Source organism: Bos grunniens, chromosome 5 (assembly GCF_055505025.1).
Source record: "Bos grunniens cultivar Pamir isolate PY7600 chromosome 5, Bosgru_T2T1.0, whole genome shotgun sequence".
Lineage (NCBI taxonomy): Eukaryota > Metazoa > Chordata > Mammalia > Artiodactyla > Bovidae > Bos > Bos grunniens.
In genome coordinates this window covers 23,704,235-23,719,376 of record NC_141169.1, presented here as the reverse complement: position 1 = coordinate 23,719,376, position 15,142 = coordinate 23,704,235, and the positions used below count along the sequence as shown (strand labels likewise).

The following is a 15,142-nucleotide window of genomic DNA, read 5'->3' as shown; positions in this document are numbered from 1 at the left end:
CAGGCCTAGGCTTCCTAAGATGAAAAGTCCTCATTCCCCCTCAGGACAGGGTGCTTCAGGGTGAGGCCAAGGCCACCTGGGGACCAGAGCCAGCCTGCTCTATGAGGCTGCCAGAGAGGGATCAGCCTCCAGCAGCCTCCTGCACACCAGTAGGTGCCGACAGCTAAGCTATTTGACGCACCTTTGGGGCACAGAACTGCTGAAACCAAGGCCAACCTCAGAGTCTGAAAATTCCTCAGCAGTCTGCAAGGAGAAGCCCAAGGGTGCGCTCACACATTACATAAGCTGGGGGTTCGCGGCGGCCCGCTGGTGTGCGGAGCCCTGGGCCTCTCAGAATTGCGCAACTGTTACGCAGGAGCACTTGTTAAGTGTTGCAGCATGACTCCACATCTTTATCAAAAATGTGAAACATCCACCCGGCACACACTTGGAAAACACCAAAGCTTTTCTCCACCAGGTGGTTGAGGCTCTTGATCCGGCTGACAGGAGAAGCAGCAGTCCAGGGGGGACATGACTTACTGTAGCTCTCGGCCCAGGAAGCTGAACACGCAGTACCTTGTACCCCGCTGGCCTTGGACAGCGCAGGCTTCTGATAAATGTACTTTTTTGTGTATTTGTTTTTCCTGGCAGTCTCATTTTGGGTTATAAATGGCTCATTATTTCCATCCCATAGATCCATTCTTGCCTCTGTTGTGTTCTTGCTTCCGAAATAACTGAAAGGTTGGTAAAATCATCACTGAGGAACCCTGCCCGTTCTGACCTTGAGCGGAGGCCGGATTGCTACATCGCTCATGCCCTCTACACTTGCTCCCTTGTGGGAGCGGTTGGCTGGAAAGCCGCCACCCTCCACCCCCACCCCTCCCCACCCCCACCCCCAACCCCACCCCCACGCAGGGGATATCATTCTATTTACACTAAAGCACTTGATACCCTCCGATGCCAGGAAGCAGCGTGGACTTTCGCTCACTCCAGGCCTGCAGCCTTTTCAGAGGACTATTGGGCAATCGTCAGAGGTTATGAAGTTGGAACAGCATTCCCCCCAGATAGGTCATTTTCCCTGCAGGGCAGCCTGGAGGCAAATTTCATTAAGTATCAAGTAGCTGACCCAAAGCAGTATAAATAGCGAGAGAGCATATGACAAACCCAGAACTGAATGTGGTTAAACCCTAGGCTGAATACGTATAATGTGTTTCCTGTCATCAGCATCCACATGGAGATGTTTGCCCAGCAACCATTCAGGAAAGGTGTTGAACCATAGGGTGATATTAGGGTTCCACCTTAGAAAAGTAAGTTTATCCCTCTGTTTGAAAGCTTGCCAACCACACAGTTAGCTCAAGGAAGGGACCTGAAGATAGGCGGGATGTGCTTTCTTATAGGTAAAGATTGACCTTATAAAACATGCCAGGTTCATCCAGCCAACCAGAGAAAGGATGGAAACCTGATTTGTAGCAGGTAAGAACTGTAGGGAAGATGCCCCGGAGGAGGGCATGGCAACCCATTCCAGTATTCTTATCTGGAGAATCCTATGGACAGAGGAACCTGGCGGACTGCAGTCCATGCGGTCGCAGTCAATGACTGAGTAACTAAACACAGCAGAGCACTGTAGGCAGTCATGTCAGGCAAAAGGGACGCCAAAATGAAAGTTTTCAAGGGAAACAAGGGGAGAATTTTAATTCCCTGTTTTTCCCCACTGTTCCCTATCTTTATTTTAGGAAGCAACACAGTGTAAATCATGCTTTAATGAGACCTATTAGACCGCAGATGATTGAGCTATGAGAGGCCACTGAGCTTGCCAGGGCCAGTTTCCTAAACAGGCTGCTTTGTTCAGTTCTGCCCCCACTGGCTGGAGCTGTTGACATTCCAGAAGATAATCTTGTGGTCTTATAATGATGGAAGGAGGCTCTGGGAAGGCCCAGTGTAAGACTGATGGACAGTGGAATTTGTTGAACGCTTCTATTCAGAGACAACAAATTTCCAAGGCCTCCCTGGTCTTGCCTGCAATGGCAGCTTCCTGTTTCCCTTGTAAGGAAAGATTTCTGCTTCATCAGATTGAAACTCCAAAACTATTTTGAAGGGTGGCAGCACCATTAGCGTCTAACTCCTTTGAAGAGGACATTAGCCTCCTGAACATATCAATTTGTGTGTGTTTATTAAAAATCAGTTTCTTAGCTTTGTATCTAGAACCAAGGCAAAAAAGCCATAGGCGTTCAGAATCCAGAGTGACCACGAGGGGCTGATGTAGTCAAGAAATGCTGCACAGGAGTGGTGGGGCCTGGATGAGGACCTTCTTCCAGGCTCACCCTCAGTTTCTTGCAAAGACTGTCAGCTCCTTATTCACTCTCCATTTCTTCCTTAGCAAAACAACTCCAATATGGCAACAACTCCTGGCTGAAGACAGTAGTTCCTGGTGTCCCTTACAGTTCAGTTCAGTTCAGTCGCTCGGTCGTGTCCGACTCTTTGTGACCCCATGAATCGCAGCACACCAGGCCTCCCTGTCCATCACCAACTCCCAGAGTTCATTCAAACTCATGTGCATCGAGTTGGTGATGCCATCCAGCTATCTCATCCTCTGTCGTCCTCTTTTCCTCCTGCCCCCAATCCCTCCCAGCATCAGGGTCTTTTCCAACGAGTCAACTCTTCACATGAGGTGGCCAATGTACTGGAGTTTCAGTGGCCAAAGTATTGGAGTTTCAGCTTTAGCATCATTCCTTCCAATGAACACCCAGGACTGATCTCCTTTAGAATGGACTGGTTGGATCTCCTTGCAGTCCAAGGGACTCTCAAGAGTCTTCTCCAACACCACAGTTCAAAAGCATCAGTTCTTCGGCACTCAGCTTTCTTCACAGTCCAACTCTCACATCCATGCATGACCACTGGAAAAACCATAGCCTTGACTAGATGGACCTTTGTTGGCAAAGTAATGTCTCTGCTTTTCAATATGCTATCTAGGTTGGTCATAACTTTTCTTCCAAGGAGTAAGCGTCTTTTAATTTCATGGCTGCAATCACCATCTGCAGTGATTTTGGAGCCCCCAAAAATAAAGTCTGACACTGTTTCCACTGCTTCCCCATCTATTTCCCATGAAGTGATGGGACCAGATGCCATGATCTTTGTTTTCTGAATGTTGAGCTTTAAGCCAACTTTTTCACTCTCCTCTTTCACCTTCATCAAGAGGCTTTTTAGTTTCTCTTCACTTTCTGCCATAAGGGTGGTATCATCTGCATATCTGAGGTTATTGATATTTCTCCCGGCAATCTTGATTCCAGCTTGTGCTTCTTCCAGCCCAGTGTTTCTCATGATGTACTCTGCATAGAAGTTAAATAAGCAGGGTGACAATATACAGCCTCGACGTACTCCTTTTTCTATTTGGAACCAGTCTGTTGTTCCATGTCCAGTTCTAACTGTTGCTTCCTGACCTGCATACAAATTTCTCAAGAGGCAGGTTAGGTGGTCTGGTATTCCCATCTCTTTCAGAATTTTCCACAGTTTATTGTGATCCACACAGTCAAAGGCTTTGGCATAGTCAATAAAGCAGAAATAGATGTTTTTCTGGAACTCGCTTACTTTTTCCATGATCCAGCGAGTGTTGGCAATTTGATCTCTGGTTCCTCTGCCTTTTCTAAAACCAGCTTGAACATCTGGAAGTTCATAGTTCACATATTGCTGAAGCCTGGCTTGGAGAATTTTGAGCATTCCTTTACTAGCGTTGTGAGATGAGTGCAATTGCACTCATCCCTTACAGTAGGGGGTGGCTAATGAGGTCTAAGAGTTGTTGGGAGGGCAGCATTGTCAAATGAAATGTGAATTTCCCAGTTAAATTTGAATTTCAGATAAACAATAAATAATTTTCAATATAACCTAATATGTGACTCAAGAATAAAGAATCTATCTGCAATGCAGAAGACTCAGGTTTGATCCCTGAGTCAGGAAGATCCCCTGGAGAAGGAAATGGCACCCCACTCCAGTATTCTTGCCAGGGACATCCCAAGGACAGAGGAGCCTGGAGGGCCACAGTCAATGGGGTCACAAGAGTCAGACCTGACTTAGCAACTAAACCACCACCACCATATAATATATTATTATTTTCATTTACCAAATTGGCAACTGTACAGGTGAGGCTTCTGGGAAGCAAGCTAGAATACTTTGACCCTTTTCCCCCTTTCTCCTCTTTCCTGGGCTATGGATGGGAAGGCTGAGACTTCAGCAACCATGTTGGATCATAAGGTTGAGAGAAAGAGGGAAGACTTGGGGTCCCTAATAATTGAAGACCTTCCAAATTTTTAAGTGAGAACAAACTACTGACTTGCTTTAGCCACTCCTAGTACTTCTGTTATTTGCATCCATTCGCTATTCCTAACTGATACAGTCTTAATAACAAGTGCACTGTTAACTTTGCTGTTAAGTCTGTTTACTCTGTGTCATCGGCCTCTTATGTAACACAAGCCACTTCACTTTCACTTAATTTTTTTAAGACCTAAAGAGGGACGGATGGTGCTCTTTCTACCCTCTGAAATGACAGCCCCTCAGCATGAATTTCTACATGGCATTATTGCCTTTTTTACAAATAACATTTATATATTTTGAGCACTTGCTTCAGGTGATTAATAATAATAATATTGCTAAAGCAGAGCAGTTCTTACCTCTGCACAAAGATTTGATCTGAAACCTCAAGTCCCATCAAATGATACTCTGAAACCCCAGAATTATTATTTCAAATCAGTAAAATCACATGTGAATTTTGATATTTTTGCTTAGAGAAAAAAAATTTATATAGTGTAGGTCTTCATTAGCCCTTATATTGACAAACGTTCTTCTCTGTGGTAAAGATTAACTGAGCATAGTCATGTGCACAGGTAAAGCTGATTTGCAAAGCTCCATCGATAATTCAGGAATGATATAAACCCTAACTCCTCCAGGCTTAGTAGCAAGTTGCCTTCTTTGAATGTTCCCTGCGAGTCATGTGGGGAAATTCAGGGGGTCATAGGATTGGCCTCGTTATGTATGAGGTCAAGCTAAATAGCTTAGCTCCGCTGGGTATGCAGAGGAAAAGAGGTTCCTGGGCTGTGAACTGTGTAAATACCTGCCCTTCCTTTTGCAGTGGAATCTTTCGAAGGTTAAGTCATAGTAAATAATCAACTACGATTTCTCAGATTGGCTGCCTTTACCTTTCTCTGAAAAAAAAAATTTTCCCCATGAAGACAAAGCAACTTTGGCATGAGAGCAATATTTCCTTTTAGGCCTCCCTGCTTCAGACATTCAGAAAACAAGATCAGGCCTGGCCTAACTGGCAGAAGCTGCCTGGGGCAGACAGCTAGACTTGCCATGTGGGTGAGTGGAGGTGAATTAGAATTTAACAGAAGGGAAGGGAAATTCCCACTTCATGTTGTAAGATTCTGCACAAGCCTTTCAGAGGTGAGCAGTCTTGCCCTTCACCTATCACTGGGGGTAACTGATCAACTCCTGAAATCTGAGGGGTACGTGTGTACCTATTGTAATACATACATTGTAACAAGTAATACACAAATGGACTAAGACTGACCTAGAAGGTCTGACTTTGGTGTTTGGTGACAGGTCGTGATACCATGATTGTTAGCTCAGGAAAATTGACAGATGAGCATATATGTACACGTCCATATTACAGGTGCAAATAAAAGTTGACTGATGTGAATTGTGGGGAAAAAAACATATCTGCTGAGTAGTGTTATCTATGCAATGTTAAGGGGGAAAAATTGTAATTTTTTTTTTTTTTTTGGTTCAGAGTGCATTAATTTCTATTTTGACCACAGCATATGGATTATATTTACATTGAATATCCATCCAGCAAGCATACACTGCCAGGCTAAGTACTAGGTGCTGGGAAGGCACCCAGTAGGTAGGGCTGATAGCTGAAAGCATAATAATGCCTTTGAACTTGATAAGTAGGTTAGAATTTTACAAGACCCCTCTATTCTCTTCCCTCAACAAGAACACAGCCTGAGCCAGCCACCTGCCTTGGACTATGATCTCTTAACATAATGACAACTGCTGTTTAAAACAAACGTGCACATGGGCTTATTTGTAAGTTTTTCCTTTCTTTTAATAACCTTATTAGAAGCCCTGTAGTAAAAAACCAAAAGACCTTTTTTTGTTAGAAATCTTTTCTCTGCTAGTGAATAGTAACAACTTTGGTCAAGTTTTTAAATTTCTCTGAGACTAGATTTAAATATTTATAAAATGAGGCAGTAGAAAGTAGGGCTAAGCTGAGTTAATGATTCAGTTTTAGAATAAGCAATAAGAGAAGGTTACTAGCCACTAACAAACTGTATGATCTCAGGGTAGTTACTCAAACCGCTTAAAGACTCGGTTTCCTTATCTGAGAAATGGAGATAATGTGCTTATTGTTGTTAGAATGAAGGGGATTACTGGGTAACACACCTGGTTCAATGCAAGGCATAGCAGAAATACCCCCGTGAATGTAACTCTTTTCATCCTACTAAAAAATTATTTGAGTCTTGGTCTATTGTGTGTATATATGTGTGTATGTATGTATCTCTCTTGTTCTCTATCATCTCTCTATCATCACTGATATCTTAGTAAGTGGTTAACTGAGATATGTCAGCATATTAGGGCACAAAAATGTAAAGGATTTCTTTTTTTCCTGCCAGTCAGTGTCTAGCCCCTCTTTCTATCCCTCAACAACATCTAGGGCAGATTGTATAAATTTTCAGTTTTTAAAAGCTAGGTCCATGCAGTTTGAATCTTGCTCTAGTTCACAGCTTCTCTCCTCCCTCCGCCCTTCCCTAGGCTCGGGTGCATTGGCAGAGAGGAGGGAAAGAGAAGGGAACACACCTCTTAACCGCTCACCCACCTCTGTGGTTCTCTCACCACTATGGGTACTCTACCTCAGGCTGCCCCTGCTGGCACGCTGATGCCCAAAGCTGGCAGCACACCGTGGGTCTGTGGGCACCCTGTGGGTTCCTGACCTGGCCCTGGATGGACTTCCTGTACTCTTCAGCTCCTGCTGTGGCTGTTACCCTCCCAGGCTGTTACACTGTGGTGCTATTGCTCTAGCATCTAGCAAGTTGTCTCCGTGCTCAAGTGTAATTTCATTGGTATTTTGAACTGTGTTCCAAGAATGCAATTTTTGCCCTTTAGCTGCTTCAAGCTCCCATGGGTATCTACTCCTGGCTGAGACAGTTAATTGAATAATGGCATGAGAGGTTACATTATAGTCTTGATTTAATCCCAGTGATTTACTTGTCTTTCATTAGTTCAGATTCAAAGTCCCTTATTAGAAACAAGGGAGTTAGTATAATAAGGACTTTGTATATATATTTTAAATATATAATTATATATGTTATTTATATAATATATTAAATATATTATTTTATATTAAATCTATAGGATATTTTAGATTATTATATATTATTACATATACTTCTGTCAGAGAAGGAATTCTTCCCTTTAACATTTTAAATGAAAATGCTCTTAATGACTATGTATAATGTAATATAGTATATATTATGACCTATAATATACTTATATAGTGGGCTTCCCAGATGACTCAGTGGTAAAGAATCCAGCTGCCAGGGCAGGAGCTGCAGAAGATGAGGTTTCCATCGATCCCTAGGTTGGGAAGCTCCCCTGGAGAAGGAAATGGCAACCCACTCCATTATGCTTGCTGGAGAATCCCGTGGGCAGAGGAGCCCGGTGGGCTACAGTCCATGGGGTGACAAAGAGTTGGACACGACTGAGCGCACACAAATGAAAATACTATATATTATTATATATGTTATATATTAATTATATAAATATATTCTATATATAATAAATATTTAATAAAAATGTACGTTGATGTATCAATAAGGGTGTTTTCATTTAAAATTGTTAAAGGAGAGAGTTCCTGCTCTGACAGAAGAACCTAGCTGTTAATCTCATTTTGTCTCTATTTTAAATGTATATCCTCAAACAATGATATATTTCTCCCTTTTAGAGAGTATTTAATACAGGCATAAATTTTCTGGTGCTTTTTAAAAATTATAGTTTTTATAAAGTAATAAATTTAAAGATTTAGTTTAGTGGAATTTTGCATTTGTATCCATCTATTTGATGTGGAGTAGGTACATTTGAAGTACACAAAACTATCCTTTTATTATGTCTATTTCCATTTCTACCCCACAACCTTCTACTAAAACTACAACAACAACAAAAAGAAACAAACAAACCAAGGCCAGAAAGAGCAAGGGGTGAAAATAAAGAGAAAAGAATGAACACAGGATTGAGTGGTACCCTGAGTCAGGGTTGCTGTTAGTTTCTCACACAGACTCTTCAGTCCAGTGCTTAGACAAACATGATGGGGTTAGGCATGTTACCCCCATTATAAAATGAGGACATTGGGGTTCAGAGTGGCTAAGTAATTTGTCTATGGCCATCCTGTTCAGTTCAGTTCAGTTCAGTTGCTCAGTCGTGTCCGACTCTTTGCGACCCCATGAATTGCAGCACACCAGGCCTCCTTGTCCATCACCAACTCCCAGAGTTCACTCAGACTCACTTCCATCGAGTCAGTGATGCCATCCAGCCATCTCATCCTCTGTCGTCCCCTTCTCCTCTTGCCCCCAATCCCTCCCAGCATCAGAGTCTTTTCCAATGAGTCAACTCTTTGCATGAGGTGGAAAAGTACGGGAGTTTCAGCTTTAGCATCAGTCCTTCCAAAGAAATCCCAGGGCTGATCTCCTTCAGAATGGACTGGTTGGATCTCCTTGCAGTCCAAGGGACTCTCAAGAGTCTTCTCCAACACCACAGTTCAAAAGCATCAATTCTTCGGCGCTCAGCTTTCTTCATAGTCCAACTCTCACATCCATACATGACCACTGGAAAAACCATAGCCTTGACTAGACGGCCATCCTGTTAGTTAAACAGAATTTGAAACTAGGCTTCTTTGGTCCCAAAGCTTTATTCTTCCTCGTAAATAACTATCAAGGAGCCATCATATTCTCTCCATTTGAGTTTCCCATAAAGCAGACCCTGAGATATTTTATTTAAAGTAAAAGAAGAGAAGTGGGAAAAAAGGAAGGGGCAGGGGAAGTGGGAAAGCCAATACAAGGATAAATTATTGGTTTGAGCACGACTGCAGACCACCTCTGCTCTATCTCACTGGAACATTCTGAGGAACCTTATGAATTGCATCTCAAAAATGCCTGCCTGGTAGACAAAAAAAGGGAACTATGTATTCATCAGCTTCTGTCATCTACTGGTCAAGGGATGGCCCGAGGCGTTACTGGCCCTCTTGCTTCTGGGTTGCAATGCGGCAGTGTATATTGTGTACACACTATTGTGTCTGACATATTGTGTCTGGCATAAGAGAAGCCCTGGAACGGGACGCGAGAGGTCTGTGATGAGGGCACAGGTGAGACACGATCAGATTTACACCCAGGGGAAGACCCCATGGGACTCGCTGCCTCAGCAGTGGGCTGCAGTAGGAGTCAGGTGAGAGGACGTGAAGTCGTGCGTGACAGGCATCCAGTACACACACACCAAGACTGCTTTGGTAGTGTGGACCAGATTGGGAAACCATTGCCAGGAACATGCCTCTTCTTGTAGTAGAGAGTTCAACCTGAACCCAAGCCTCTTCTTTTGCTGGAGTTCATGTCCAGGCATGTTTGGCAAACTAATGGGACAGAGCTGAGAGAATCTATTAAATGTATCAATATGGAAGAGCCTAGAAAGAGATATTAAGAGATGGAGGGAATCAGATGGTCCTGTTCCATGACAAGATCTGAACTCCATGGAAAAAGGGGCTCAGGCAGAAGGGGCAAGATCTGTTTCAACACTTTGATACCCAGCTACACAAGCTCTGTAAAGGCCCTGGTGACAGTGTGATAAAGTTAGGGAGGCTGAGCATTCTTCCCACTTCTGCTTCTGGTTCCACAGTAGGAAGATCAAATGTTTATAATGCAATAAACCCAGTTTGAGTGCTTCCAAGAATGCTGTTCCATGTGGCCCTGTATATTTAGAGACTGAGAAAGTTTCTTGAGATGTTAGTAGCTGTCATTACTGGGGATTGGTCAGTGAGGGATGGAACTCAGAGTCTAAACCAGTCTCCAGAGATAGCACAGGAATGGTCCAACCAGTAGGCAATAGGAAGAAGACTTGGCAAGTGAGCTGAGTTCAGTATTCAGTTGCAGATAGACAGCTTTAGTACAGGTGGCTATTTAAGAAAGAGAGGAGATCCAGTCATGGAAAGTTGGTAACGAGGTTACACCAGGGTTATTCCAGGCCCAGAGGAAGTAGCATTCAGAGTAGGAATCCAAAATGAAGCTCAGGAAAACATGAGGAGAGTCAAAATCCTAAAGGGACTGAAGCCAGTCACCGGAAATAATGAGCCTTGAAACTGACTAACTCACAGCTCCCTTTAGTTCATCTGCCTAGGGTAGGTCCGAATGCCCAGAGGGAGGTAAAGAGGCTGTTTACTTGCTGAACAGGCAAGCCAGCAGCAGGGGCAGTAAGTCAAGCTGCTCTTCACAGCTGAATTATCAGTAAACTCTGTGTGTCTGAATCCACTAGGATTCAAGAAGCAGGGCCCAACTGGTGAAAGCCTGTCTGCAACAGGCCTTATAAAAGAAGACTTGAAGTCTGTGTCTGTGAAGAATTCCTTCTCTTCTTCTAGTAGAACTACTTTCTTTTTTTTTTCCTTTTTCTTTATCCTTCCAGTTTTATTGAGATATAGTTGGCATATAGCACTGTATAAGGTTGGGCTTCCCTGGTGGGTCAGCTGTAAAGAATCCACTTGCCAGTGCAGGAGAGATGGATTCATTCCCTTGGTTGGGAGGATCTCCTGCAGAAGGAAAGGGAAACCCACTCCAGTAGGCTTACCTGGGAAATCCCATGGATAGAGGAGCCTGGTGTACCACAGTGCCTGGGGTCACAAGAGTCAGATGTGACTTAATGACTAAATAACAACTGTATAAGGTTAAGGTGTACAACATAATGATTTCACTCGTACATAAGGAAATGATTATCACAATGAGGTAAACTTAGGACTAAGGTTAGGTTTCAGTTCAGTTCAGTTGAGTTCAGTCGCTCAGTCGTGTCCGACTCTTCGCGACCCCATGAATCACAGCACACCAGGCCTCCCTGCCCATCACCAACTCCCAGAGTTCACCCAGACTCACATCCATCGAGTCAGTGATGCCATCCAGCCATCTCATCCTCTGTCATCCCCTTCTCCTCTTGCCCCCAATCCCTCCCAGCATCAGAGTCTTTTCCAATGAGTCAACTCTTTCCGTGAGGTGGCCAAAGTACTGGAGTTTCAGCTTCAGCATCATTCCCTCCAAAGAAATCCCGAGGCTGATCTCCTTCAGAATGGACTAGTTGAATCTCCTTGCAGTCTCAGGGACTCTCAAGAGTCTTCTCCAACACCACAGTTCAAAAGCATCAATTCTTCAGCGCTCAGCTTTCTTCACAGTCCATCTCTCACATCTATACATGACCACAGGAAAAACCATAGTCTTGACTAGACGGACCTTTGTTGGCAAAGTGATGTCTCTGCTTTTCAATATGCTATCTTTGTTGGTCATAACTTTCTTTCCAAGGAGTAAGTGTCTTTTAATTTCATGGCTGCAGTCAACATCTGCAGTGATTTTGGAGCCCCCAAAAAATAAAGTCTGACACTGTTTCTACTGTTTCCCCATCTATTTCGCATGAAGTGATGGGACCGGATGCCATGATCTTTGTTTTCTGAATGTTGAGCTTTAAGCCAACTTTTTCACTCTCCTCTTTCACTTTCATCAAGAGGCTTTTTAGTTTCTCTTCACTTTCTGCCATAAGGGTGGTGTCATCTGCATATCTGAGGTTATTGATATTTCTCCTGGCAATCTTGATTCCAGCTTGTGTTTCTTTCAGTCCAGCGTTTCTCATGATGTGCTCTGCATATAAGTTAAAGGGTTAGGATATCTCCCTGTGGTTTTGATTTGCATTTCCCTGATAACTAGTGACATTGAGCTTCAAGTGTCTGATGGCCATCTACATGTCATCTTTGGGAGAATGTCTATTCAGATCCCCTGCCTATTTTTCAGTTAGGTTGTTGGTTTTTTTGATGTTGAGTTGTATGACCTCTTTGTATATTTTGGATATTAACCACTTATCAGGTATGTTTGCAAATATTTTCTCTCATTCAGTAGGTGGACTTTCCATTTTGCTGATAATTTCTTTTGCTATGCAAAAGCTTTTTTGTTTGATGTAATCCTATTTATTTTTGCTTTTGTTTCCCTTGCCTGAGGAGACATATCCAAAAATAAAAAATCATGAAGTCTGATGTCAAAGAGAGTACTGCGTATATTTTATTGTAGATGTTTTATGATTTCAGGTCTTACATTTGGGTCTTTAATTGATTTTGAATTTATCTCCATGCATTTGCATGCATGGTAGGACAGAGTAGTCCAGACTGACTCTTTTGCATGTAGCTGGCATGTGACCTAAGCCCAATCAGAGTGCTTTGTTCCCCTGGTTTGGGGAAACACAGGAAACCTTGAAAGATCGATCAGATTCTTCCTTGAGATTTGCCATTTAGGTGCCTAATTAGAGAGCAGTGGAGAAGGCAATGGCACCCCACTCCAGTACTCTTGCCTGGAAAATCCCATGGATGGAGAAGTCTGGTGGGCTGCAGTCTATGGGGTCGCTAAGAGTCAGACACGACTGAACAACTTCCCTTTCACTTTTCACTTTCATGCATTGGAGAAGGAAATGGCAACCCACTCCAGTGTTCTTGCCTGGAGAATCCCAGGGACAGCGGAGCCTGGTGGGCTGCCGTTTCTGGGGTCGCACAGAGTCGGACACGACTGAGTGACTTGGCAGCAGCAGCAGCAGCAGCTCTCCCAGTCTAGGGTCACAAACTGTAAAGATGAGATCAGTGGGGGTGCTTTCCGTCACCTTTCCTGGATGCAGGAGGAAAACCATCTACAGTTACAATGAGTTCAAAGTCCAGAGAAAATAGGAACTAAAGAGAGATGAGAATGAGGTAGAGAGAGAGAGGGTCCTAAGGACATTACTTAGGCCCTGAATCCAGCCATGTCTGAAGCAAAAGACATCTCTGCTCTTTCATCAACTAATAAGTTGTCTTTTCCTTAAGCCAGTTTCCAGACTATTTCAACTGAGCTTCTGTCATTTGCCACGTAAGGGAATCAGACTAATTTATTTGTTTATTTAGTGCTTCATAGTGATACATATCTATTGCCCTCATTTGTAGATAACCTGAAATTTAGAGTTTGGACAGAAAATACTTGCTCAAGCCTGGCCTTCATGCTCTTCACAAGGACACATTGATCACTCGGGTAAACACAGAGCTAATGCTTCCGATCAGCCAGAATCTCAGTGATATTGTATCTGTGTCATTGCCCAGCCCTGCTTTTGCCATATGCTTGTTCTTTGGAGTTCACTGTTCCCTTTTTCCCCTTGGCCTTCTCAAACTATGGGTGGGATCCTCAGCTCTTTCTACTTTGAATCTTCCTTGTTGCCCATGAGTTTAAACCTACAACTCAAATCCTGACCTTTCCTCTGAAACCAGATACCTGTATTTAATTTCCATTTGTGGGTTCAGTGATCAGTTTACACTCAACAAGTCTGAGACAGAATTCCTGGTAATGTGGATGGCATCACCATTGCACCCATCATCAACCCCTGAAAATTCTGAAGTTATCCCAGTGGTCCTTTCTCTCATCCTCATGTGTACTAAGTCAAGGAGACATCCTTCACGATGCCTGCATGTGCCAGGAGCTGTGTGAGGTGCTGGAGGGAGATGAACAATCGGACACGGTCCCTGACCTGAAGAGTTTGCAATCTAATAGAGGAGCAATCCAAGGCAGAAAGTGCTGAGTGCCACAAGAGTGGCAGCCAAGAAGGGACGAAGGCAGCCTGACAGAGGGCAGCATTCATGTCTCCTGCTGGGGAAGAATTTCACAGACCGTGAAGGGACAAGGACATCATGAGGAAAGGGAGCCAGGAGAGCAATTGATTGAAGTGATCTTGGAATGATGTCTCTGTTTGCTGGTTCATGGCGATGGCTGGGGGAAGCACTGGGGAAGCATGGTTGAGGTCAACAGTGTGGGTGGAGCACACACACAGCTCTGTGAAGAGCCGATCACAGTCCCCTTCTTTCTTGTCTTCCCATATTATGGAGCTAGAAAACTGAAATATCAGCTTCCCTTGCGATTCTGCATGAGCGGCCAGGGCCAAAGAGAGTAAAGAAGAGTGTAAGTTGATGAAAGTCGTGGGAAAGCATTTAAAAAGTAGACAGCCTGTACTGACATGCTCATCTTGAGCTTCCTCTCCCCACTTCTTCCTACTTCAGAGCACATGCCATTACTTGTGGAAACAGCAGCCATCCTGGCACTGTGAGACCCTCCAAGAATGAGGATATGTTTGTGGGATGGCAGAGGAGAAAGCCAGAAATCTCCTGCTTCCTCAGTGACATCATCTGGCTACTGTTTCCCCCACCTCCCCACATGCCTTGTGCATGGAAAAAAAAAAAAATTCCTATTTGAGTAAAGTCACGGTTAGTCAGATTTTCTTTGGCTCACAGCTGAATAAAATGCCAACATATAAGCCATATGTTAGAAATACTGCATGCCATTCTAGAGAAATTAAAGTTTATTCTATAAGGAAGAAAGAGGCAGAAAGCACTTTGCATAGAAATTAGGAGGATGCCATTATCAGAAAGCCCTCTCCTTTTGCTGCTCACTGTCCATAGCCTTTCCATAGCTCAGTTCAGTCTCCCCCTTTTCATGAAAGCTCCTGTCGCTTGTCTTAGCCACAGTTATCCTCACTGCCTTCTGGGAAATTATCAAGTGTAGCTTAGTGACATGTATTGTTATTGATTTTTCATGGATATATTATATTAATATATTATGTGTGTGTATATATATATGTATTATGTATGTTCAGTAGGACTGTAAGTGCCTTGCAGGTAGTGGCCATGTTTTATCCTTTCACTCTTGAAGTGCCCAGGCCGGAGAAAAATCAAACATTGTTTTGGTGCTTAGGCACAGAGGTCTCGAGTTTGAACACTGATACCATGTGTAGATCTTAGGCAAAATTTTTAACCTCTTTAGGCCTCAATTTCCTCACCAGGGGAACAAAGATTGATAGTAGAACTTGACTCACAGGGTTG

General features: G+C 43.5%; 1 long non-coding RNA gene across 1 annotated transcript in view; it reads left to right on the top strand.

Moving 5' to 3' along the window:
- The window catches only part of LOC147371404 (uncharacterized), a 298,466-nt gene that overhangs the window by 215,320 nt on the left and 68,004 nt on the right, over positions 1–15,142 (top strand). The gene's annotated exons all lie outside the window — the stretch shown is intronic.